We start from the raw sequence: 10,906 nt of genomic DNA on the forward strand, positions 1-10,906 counted from the left end.
TTCCGCTTAGCGATCTGCAAGTGTATGTGGATCCAATCTCCCTCTCGTAGATGATCATTGATACGTCTCAAACGTATCTATAATTTTTGATGGTTTCACGCTGTTATCTTGTCTTCTTTGGACGTTTTATGTACCTTTTATATATTTTTTGGGACTAACTTATTAATTCAGTGCCAAGTGCGAGTTCCTGTTATTTCTGTGTTTTTGACTCTTTTCAGATCTGATTTTGGAACGGAGTCCAAACGGAATAAAAATACCGAAATGATTTTTCCCGAACGGAAGAAGATCAGGGGGCCTCTGGGCCAAGCCAGGTGGGCTCCAGGGAGCCCACAAGCTCCCACTCCGCCACCAGGGGGAGGCGGCAGTGTTTGGGCTTGTGGCCTCCCTGGCCGCCCCCTGACCTAGATCCTTGGCCTATATATTCCCAAAAATTCAGCAAAAAATCAGCGAGCCTCGAAAATACTTTTTCGCCGCCGCAAGCTTCCGTTTCCGCAAGATCTCATCTGGAGACCCTTCCCGGCGCCCTGCCGGAGGGGACTTTGGAGTTGGAGGGCTTCTTCATCATCATCATCGCCCCTCCAATGACTCGTGAGTAGTTCACTTCAGACCTACGGGTCTGTAGTTAGTAGCTAGATGGCTCCTTCTCTCTCTTGGATCTTCAATACAAAGTTCTCCATGATCTTCATGGAGATCTATCCGATGTAATCTTCTTTGGCGGTGTGTTTGTCGAGATCCGATGAATTGTGGATTTGTGATCAGATTATCTATGATATATATTTGAGTCTTTGCTGATTTCTTATATGCATGATTTGATATCCTTGTAAGTCTCTCTGAGTCTTGGGTTTTGTTTGGCCAACTATATATATGTTTCTTGCAATGGGAGAAGTGCTTGGTTTTGGGTTCTACCATGTGGTGAGCTTTCCCAGTGACAGTAGGGGCAACAAGGCACACATTAAGTAGTTGCCATCAAGGGTAAAAAGATAGGGTTTTCATCATTGGTTTGAGATTATCCCTCTACATCATGTCATCTTGCTTAAGGCGTTACTCTGTTCTTTTGGACTTAATACACTAGATGCATGCTGGATAGCGGTTGACGTGTGGAGTAATAGTAGTAGTGTGACAGCCCGAGACCGACGCTCCAGAAGATTCCCCCCTTTATTTCCGTTTCCGTCGTGTGGTTATTTTATTTGGTTGCATCATCGCATCATGCTTGGCATCATGTCAACTGTGTTTTGTCGGTGTTTCTTGTTGCCGTGTTGTTGGGTGTTAGTGCCTTGTGAGTGGCGTTGTTTTGTTGGAGTGTTGAGAGAGGGTGCGTGAGAGCCACCGCTGGGTAACCGTTGGGTCTTCTTTATTTCGGTTTCAACCCCCTTTAAAAGATTCGTCTTCTTTATTTTCTCCCTTCGTTTTTTTAAACCGTCTCATTTACTTTTATCTTTTAAAGGGCTTTAATTTTATTCTTTAAATAAAAGAGGTTTTATTTTATTCTACAAAAGGGATTTAATTTTTAATTCTTTAAAAGGTTTTAGTTTTTATTCGTTTAAAAATGCCAATCTATTTTTAACGTTGGGTATATTTCTTTAGAAGGAGTAAAAGGCATTTTCTTAATTTTGTTAAAACCCTATTTTTCTTCCTTTATGTTTCTTCTCTGTTTTTTTATTTAAAGGGAAAAAACCCAAGAGAGGGGATGAGGAGCACCCCAGGCCAAGGCCCAGCCGGCCAAGGCCCAGGCTTCCCAACCCTCATCTCCCTCGTCCCTGTATCCCTCCCGTGCGCGACACCTCCCCATCTCCCCCTCGTGCTCCCAGCCGCCGCGCCGCTCCTCAGGACCGCTGCCGCCGGCCGCCTCGCCCCTCTGCCCCTCCTCCTCCTTGAGTCCGTGCCGCCACCCTCGCCCTGCAGCACCGCCGTCCGGCCCGCTCGTCTCCTTGTCAGCCCGCGCGCCATGGTTGTCGCCTGTGCCCTCTCGCCGACGCCGCCTCGCCATGGCCGCCCCTGTGGCCTCTCGCCGGCGCCACCTCGCCATGGCCGCCCCTGTGCCCTCTCGCCGGAGATGTGCCGCTGTCCGCCTGCGGTCCTGCGCCGCCCCGTAGAGCCGCCTCCAACTCCCGGCCGGCCCGAGGCCCCGCCGGTGCCGCTTTGCCTAGCCGCTTCTGCTGTCCCTGTTTTTGCTGTTGCTGTTTTGTGCTGCTGCGCCGCTGCCGCTGCTGCATTTTTGCTGCTGCCGTGCATGCTAGGCTAGATGCTTAGTTGCTGCTTGTGCTGTAGATGCCGTTTGGCTGTTCGTGCTACTATATCTAGTTGTTGTCGCTTGTGCTGCTTGCTATTGCTAGTTGCAGGCTTGCACCGATGCTTTAGCTGCTGGTTGTTAGGCGTTGTAGGTTGCTAGCGTTGCTAGTTGCCGTAGCGTGTTATGTTGCTATTCCGTCGTTGCTGCTAGATGTTGCCGTGTGTAGCCTGCTGTCGCCATGTGCACCATCCCCGACGCCGTGGAATCGACAAGCTCGCCGAGTCCACTACATCCGCGACGAACCCCGAACATCGATGGAGACGTGATCGACTACCGACGCCGAAGACCCGTGAACCACGACGCCGAGCGAACGACTACCGTCGACGAGATCGAGTACCTCGACTTCCACGATGTCCACGACGACCGTTGTTCCCCTTCACCGAACCGAACCGCTCCGATTCGCACGCGTCGAAGGTATACCGATGAAACGTTGTCGTGTACCGTGTACAAGTGATGTATGAATGTATGTATGTATGCACCATATGTTGTCCATTGCACGTTGTCCCTCTTATGTTGTGCCTCGACACATGGGAACCCGGTAACCGGGATCACCCCATCTTTATTTAGCGTTCCTGCACACGCTTCCCCGTACGTTGGCACGATATCTCGACGAATTATCGGGATAGGAGCGTTGCTGTGGCATCGTTTCCGTCTTGCCGCCATGGTTCCCTCTCGCTCGCCATGGCGACATGTGTTTCTTTATCTCCTTTCCCGTGATGGTTGAACTCGCATGCATGACGCATTCATAGCATGATATATGTGTTGCGTGTCTCTCGTGCCATAGCTCCGTTCTATGTCTCGCGTGTTACCCGACTTGGATGCCACTTAGAACCGTTGCTTCACCCCTTGCCATGTTAACTACAATTTAATATTGTCGAGTAAATAATCGGGAGTGAACTAAATAATTAATCGTGGAGTTTCGTCGATATGCAACCCGTTGCATATCGAGCTTCACTTAATGTGTAGAGTTTGTGTGAGGTGAATTGCCATGCCATCCCTTGCATCTTTGAACTGATCATGCATCATAGTAGGTTATGCATCATGTTGTGCATCGTGTGGTGAATATTTGTGTTGATGTTTGTTTACGGTTTGCTCCGGTCCGATAGAGTTCCGCAAGCGTGTCGGAATGTGAGGACCCGTTCGACTACGTTGGTTCGTCGACTTCACGGAGTCATTCTTCTTCCAAGCGGGATCTCAGGCAAGATGATCATTTCGCCAGATACCATTACTATCATTGCCATGCTAGTTTTATCGCTTCTATCGTTTATGTCTCGTTGCCTACCACTTGTTAAATATCAGCCTCTCAACAATGCCATGAAACCTTCAACCTGTTCGACCTAGCAAACCACTGACTGGCTATGTTACTGCTTGCTTAACCTTGTTGTTAGCGTTGCTAGTTGCAGGTGCAGTTGCTTCCATGTGATAACATGTGTTCCTTGTCATATCACCATACTATATGCTATTTAATTTAATGCTCCTATATACTTGGTAAAAGGTGGAAGGCTCAGCCTTTCTAACCTGGTGTTTTGTTCCACCTTTGCCCCCTTAGTTTCGGCTACCGGTGTTATGTTCCATAAACGAGCGCTCCTAACACGATCGGGGTTGTTATGGGGACCCCCTTGATAATTCCTTTTAGATTAAAGCTGGTCTGGCAAGGCCCAACTTTGTTACTACATTTGCCTAATAACTAATGAACTGCATAGGGAGTAATTAACCCGAGGATAATTTAATCAACCCCGGACCAGTGCTCCTCATGAGTGTTGGCCCCACCTGAGCGATGTCCGGCGCCCCTGTGCTCCCCCGGATGTTTAGCGGTCCCGACGTCTAACTCATCCGTCGTGTCCTGAGAACGAGGTACGTGACTCCTATCGGGATCGTCGACATGTCGGGTGGCCTTGCTGGATTAGTTTTACCTTTGACGAAATATCTTGTGCATCGGGATTCCGGTGATGCTTTGGGTAATCTCAGAGTTGAGGTTTTCCACTAGGGAATCCGACGAGATCGCGAGATTCGTGATTGAGGATTTCTATGCGGCTTATGGTAATTTGTGATGGACTAGTTGGAGCACCCTGCAGGGTTAAATCTTTTCGAAAAGCCGTGCCCGCGGTTATGTGGCAACGTGGATACTTTGTTTAACACTGGTTCTAGATAACTTGAAGTTAACTTAATTAAAACTTGCCAACTGTGTGCGTAACCGTGACTGTCTCTTTCGTGAGTCCCTTTTCCGATCGAGGACACGGTGGGGTTATGTCTGACGTAGGTAGGTGTTCAGGATCATTCATTTGATCAACAGTAGTTCACGTCCGCTTTGCGTAGATCATCCCTCTCTTTAATCTTGTACTTGTAAGTTAGCCACCTCATATATGCTTAGCCGCTACTGCAACCTCACCACTTAACCATACCTCACCGAATAAGCTTTGCTAGTCTTGATACCTTTGGAAATGAGATTGCTGAGTCCCCTGTGGCTCACAGATTACTACAACACCAGTTGCAGGTATAGGTAAAGGTTACTTGACGCGAGCGTGTTGATTGTTCTTTTGGAGTTGCTTCTTCTTCTTCTTCATCGATCTAGGATGGGTTCCAGGCCGGCAGCCTGGGATAGCAAGGATGGACGTCATTCTTCTTTTCTCGTTTGTTTTCGTCCGTAGTCGGACCCTACTCTTACTCTTGATGATTATGTAATGTACTGATGTGCTCTGATGTAGCTTGTGGCGAGTGTAAGCCAATTCTTTATATATATCTCTTCTTTTCAGTACATGTACTTGTAACGATATCCATTCTTGCGACACAGCGAGATGCGCTTCTATCCCTGATGAGGCCTTCGTGCCAAATTGAGGATAGGGTCGCATCTTGGGCGTGACAAGTTGGTATCAGAGCAGTACCGACCTAGGAGCCCTCTTGATTGATCGAACTTGGCCGAGTCAAGTCTAGTGAAAACTATTTGAGTCTTAGTTATATATCAGAGAGTAGGATTCTTTTTTCTCCTCTTCTATGCTCTGGTGAGGAATCTTGACGTAATATTTTAATTCTACTCCTCTTCTCACTCAATTTTTTTTTAGGATCACGCGGATATTCTTGCGATCTATATGATGCCGATGTGACGGAGTTCTGTCTTGGTGCCTCCTATCTGCTTTGAGTTTCAGGGGAGTTGAGCTCTAGGGGATTCTTGAGCACGTCGTTATCATTCAGATTTCTTAGTATCTCAGAACGAAGGATGTTCGTAATTTATTCAATACTAGTAGTGGCGAGATAACCCCGATGTCCCCAGTACTGGTGCAGATTGTTCGGGAGTACTGCCATACTTTGTATCGTTGTGATCACGAGGGTCTGTTGTAGATGAAGTTCCGAGATTCTGGTTATGTGTTGACGGATGTGATACAGGTGACGGGTTAGTATAGGAGTTGTGTGATATTACTCCTTGTATCCTAGTACCAGATTGCATGACCAGAAATTTCGGGAATTCATAGGTGGGAATTCAAGTAGTTACTTATAGGACGATCTTCCAACAAATTCGTGTTGCTTCGATGTCAAGTGGTGATTTCAGATCATTTCTAAGTGGTGTTCTCATATTTTTATGAGAGTACTAATTCTGTTGCTCAAATCAATTGTCATATCAATTCTTGTCTACCGGAGTTGTCATATCAATTCTTTTTCAACCGGTGTGCTTCTCTTCAAGTGAATTCCATCCGCTCCAATTTTTTTTTGCAAGATCATTCTCTCATTTTATTCCGAAGTTCATCTCATCTAGCCCAAGTTGTATTTATTTTCCCCACCCTCCCGCCCTTTTTCTCAGGTGATTCAATTTTTATCCAGGAGTTTTCTTTTCTTTGTGCTTCCGCTGTCTGTTCTTTTCTCTCTTACCCGGTGATTCGTTGTGAAGATTCTCAGGAGCTTCATGTTCATCTTTATTCATTCTTGTCATCCTTACCGGTGAATTCAGTTCAGTTATCCATGGTCATCATATCCTTTTTAACCATTAAATTCTTTCCGACGTTGGAAATTCTTTCAGCCTATCTTGTTTTTTAATTCCTCTCTCTTTCTATCTGGAGTGTTAAAGATATTTCAGAAGTTCTGGTTTTCAATCCTTCAATTATTTCGAGGTGCTAACCTCATCTAGTTCTCTTCATACCAGTGCAATATCTCTCTTCTAAGCAATCTTTTCTAACGATGGTTTCTTTGAGTGGGCCCATAACCCATAGGTTCTTTCCCAGGATCTTTCCTGGCTCTTCTAATTTTTTTCCCGGAGATCTCTAATTCTTTTCAACTATGACGTAAGTATGAATTTCATCAGTCATATCTCTTATCCAAGTTCTATTTGAATTAGTTCTCATATTTGGCTCAACCTTTCATTCTTCGTTATTCCGGAGTGTCTCGGTAATTCTGGGTGTTGTTCTCGTCATCATTCTCAGTTTGCAATTCGAAGGAGTGTTTCTCTCAGTCTTGTTCCATTCTTGTGAAGACTGTCATCTCAGCTTCGTGTATCCTCTCATTTGTTGTCAATCATGAGTAATCCCTTTCTTGCTATTCGGTGCATTTCTGAGTTTTCATTCTAGATCCTCCGAAGGCCATCATTTTAGAAGATTTCTTCGTTCTCAGCTTTCAGCTTTCATCCTCAATTCTTCTCCATTGTTGTCTCTTCGTTCATCTCTCGTTTATCCGGTGCCTTGTTCAAGTTTTCTCTCAGGTGGCTTATGATCTCTTCATTCTCTTGTATCTCCATTAATTCTTGGTATGCCCATCAATTGTGAATTCTTACCTGTGCTTCCTTCAATTTGGCTTCAAATGGTGCTTTTCTCTCTATCTCTTCAAGATTCTTTCAAGAGGAATAAGTCGTATGCTAAATCCGTTGCTTGTCATCAATTAAACTTGATGAAGGATTGGCATAACATAATTCTTATTCTTGTTTCATCAAGTGATCTGAATTCTACTTCCGGAGTGGCTCATGATATCAATTCCTTGTTCTCAAGTGTTCTTGTCTTTTCTTTTCCGGAGTTCCAAGTCTATCAAGTATCTCTTTGTGAGGATTCATTTAAATCCTGACAAGGTCATAATCTTAGTCTTCTACCTTGATATCTTTGCATCATTCATTCTTACGGAGGTCCTTCATGGTGGTTCATCAAGGTTTCAATCCATTCTCAAGTGTTCTTCAAGATTCTTGTTGGAGAACCTCAAGTATCATTTCTCTTGCATTTATATATGCGTTTGTTCTTCCTTTATCCTTTGAGGTGGTATTATAGCATTCTTGTTAGTGTAGGAGTCTCGAAGAGTTTTCCTCTCAAGAATGAGATAATTAAATCCACCAATTCTATGATCATGAGATATTTTCAACCCATGATTTCTTCATTGAGCTATCTTGGTTTGGATTACACCTAACCTTTTGCTATGGATTATGCTATCATGGCGCTTGTCATTAATCCTTGTTCTCAATGTATCCTCTTGGTGTAAGAAGTTTTCATATCTTTGCTTTCATCTATCCTTGGTTCTTGTAGTGGTTGGTTGTCACCTCATAGATGTTGAGATGATTTTCATAAGCCCACTACTGTCTTGTTCTTTTCGTTGTTGTTTTTCCAACAACTTCGTTTAATTCTTCTCGGAAGGGTGCTTGTCAAGTTCATCTGAGATAGTAGTTGTCATTTTTTTCTTCATTCTCTTCTTCCGTATGAGCTAGTTCATATTCTCTTGCTCCGGAGGCATTGTGATGTTGCTCTTTTGGGTCTATTATGTTGTTCTATCAAGTTCATGGTGTTCCCTTGTTCTATTTACTTGTTTGTTATGAATATTGTCTAATTCTCTCTTCTTATCGAATTTTTTGTTCCATTTTCCTACCGAAGTGCTGCCGAAATTTTCCGTGAATTCTTGCTTCTTTCTCATATCAGTCCTCATCTCTTTGCAACCTTTCAAGGATCGTTGGTGTCACTCGTTTGTCAAATAAGCGACTAAGTTTTACCTCTTGTTCTTTCTCATCCTCTCCCCCTTTCATTCTTGGATCTCGGGGCGAGATCCTCTTGTAGTGTAGGAGAGTTGTGATAGCCCGAGACCGACGCTCCAGAAGATTCCCCCCTTTATTTCCGTTTCCGTCATGTGGTTATTTTATTTGGTTGCATCATCATTTAATTTGCATCATCGCATCATGCATGGCATCATGTCAACTGTGTTTTGTCGGTGTTGCTTGTTGTCGTGTTGTTGGGTGTTAGTGCCTTGTGAGTGGCGTTGTTTTGTTGGAGTGTTGAGAGAGGGTGCGTGAGAGCCACCGCTAAACCCTGTGACACCGCGGACCTAAAGCCCTTCTCTCCTCTCTATTCTATTTTTGTGGTTGCGCAAAAGATTTCGGTTTCAACCCCCTTTAAAAGATTCGTCTTCTTTTAAATGTCCTTTTATTAAAAGTGGGGGTAACCCTTGGGTCTTCTTTAGTTTCTCCCTTGGTTTTATTTTAAAACCGTCTCATTTATTTTTCATTTTTAAAGGGCTTTAATTTTATTCTTTAAATAAAAGAGGTTTTATTTTATTCTACAAAAGGGTTTTAATTTTTAATTCTTTAAAAGGTTTTAGTTTTTATTCTTTTAAAAATGGCAATCTATTTTTAACGTTGGGTATATTTCTTTAAAAGGAGTAAAAGGATTTTCTTCATTTTGTTAAAACCCAATTTTTCTTCCTTTACGTTTCTTCTCTGTTTTTTTATTTAAAGGAAAAAAACCAAGAGAGGGGATGAGGAGCACCCTAGGCCAAGGTCCAGCCGGCCAAGGCCCAGGCCTCCCCAACCGTCATCTCCCTCGTCCCTCTGTCCCTCCCGTGCGCGACACCTCCCCATCTCCCCCTCGTGCTCCCAGCCGCCGCGCCGCTCCTCTGGACCGCCGCCGCTGGCCGCCTCGCCCCTCTGCCCCTCCTCCTCGAGTCCGTGCCGCCCCCCTCGCCCTGCAGCGCCGCCGTCCGGCCCGCTCGTCTTCGTGTCGCCCCGCGCGCCATGGCTGTCGCCTGTGCCCTCTCGCTGGCGCCGCCTCACCATGGCCGCCCGTGTGCCCTCTCGCCGGAGATGCGCTGCCGCCCGCCTGCGGTCCTGCGCCGCCCCGTAGAGCTGCCTCCAACTCCCGGCCGGCCCGAGGCCCCGCCGGCGCCGCTTTGCCTAGCCGCTGATGCTGTCCCTGTTTTTGCTGTTGCTATTTTGTGCTGCTGCTTCGCTGCCGCTGCTGCGTTTTTGCTGCTGTCGTGCATGCTAGGCTAGATGCTTAGTTGCTGCTTGTGCTGTAGATGCCGTTTTGTTATTCCTGCTGCTATAGCTAGTTGGTATCGTTTGTGCTGCTTGCTATTGCTAGTTGCAGGCTTGCACCAATGCTTTAGCTGCTGGTTGTTAGGCGTTGTACGTTGCTAGCGTTGCTAGTTGCCGTAGCGTGTTATGTTGCTATTCCGTCGTTGCTGCTAGATGTTGCCGTGTGTAGCCTGCTATCGCCATGTGCACCATCCCCGACGCCGTGGAATCGACAAGCTCGCCGAGTCCACTACATCCGCGACGAACCCCGAACATCGATGGAGACGTGATCGACTACCGACGCCGAAGACCCGTGAACCACGACGCCGAGCGAACGACTACCGTCGACAAGACCGAGTACCTCGACTTCCACGACGTCCACGACGACCGTTGTTCCCCTTCACCGAACCGAACCGCTCCGATTCGCACGCGTCGAAGGTATACCGATGAAACGTTGTCGTGTACCATGTACAAGTGATGTATGAATGTATGTATGTATGCATCGTATGTTGTCGATTGCACGTTGTCCCTCTTATGTTGTGCCTCGACACATGGGAACCTAGTAACCGGGATCACCCCATCTTTATTTAGCGTTCCCGCACACGCTTCCCAGTACGTTGGCACGATATCTCAACGAGTTATCGGGATAGGAGCGTTGCCGTGGCATCGTTTTCGTCTTGCCGCCATGGTTCCCTCTCGCTCGCCGTGGCGACATGTGTTTCTTTCTCTCCTTGCCCGTGATGGTTGAACTCGCATGCATGACGCATTCATAGCATGATATATGTGTTGCATGTCTCTCGTGCGGTAGCTCCGTTCTATGTCTCGCGTGTTACCCGACTAGGATGCCACGTAGAACCGTCGCTTCACCCCTTTCCATGTTAACTACAATTTAATATTGCCGAGTAAATAATCGGGAGTGAACTAAATAATTAATCGTGGAGTTTCGTCGATATGCAATCCGTTGCATATCGAGCTTCACTTAATGTGTAGAGTTTGCGTGAGGTGAATTGCCATGCCATCCCTTGCATCTTTGAACTGATCATGCATCATAGTAGGTTATGCATCATGTTGTGCATCGTGTGGTGAATATTTGTGTTGATGTTTGTTTACGGTTTGCTCCGTTCCGATAGATTTCCGCAAGCATGTCGGAATGTGAGGACCCGTTCGAGTACGTTGGTTCGCCGACTTCACGGAGTCATTCTTCTTCCAAGCGGGATCTCAGGCAAGATGACCATTTCTCCAGATACCATTACTATCATTGCCATGCTAGTTTTATCGCTTCTATCGTTTATGTCTCGTTGCCTAGCACTTGTTAAATATCAGCCTCTCAACAATGCCATGAAACCTTCAACCTGTTCGACCTAGCAAACCAC

The sequence above is a fragment of the Hordeum vulgare genome, chromosome 2H (assembly GCF_904849725.1).
Source record: "Hordeum vulgare subsp. vulgare chromosome 2H, MorexV3_pseudomolecules_assembly, whole genome shotgun sequence".
Taxonomy (NCBI): domain Eukaryota; kingdom Viridiplantae; phylum Streptophyta; class Magnoliopsida; order Poales; family Poaceae; genus Hordeum; species Hordeum vulgare.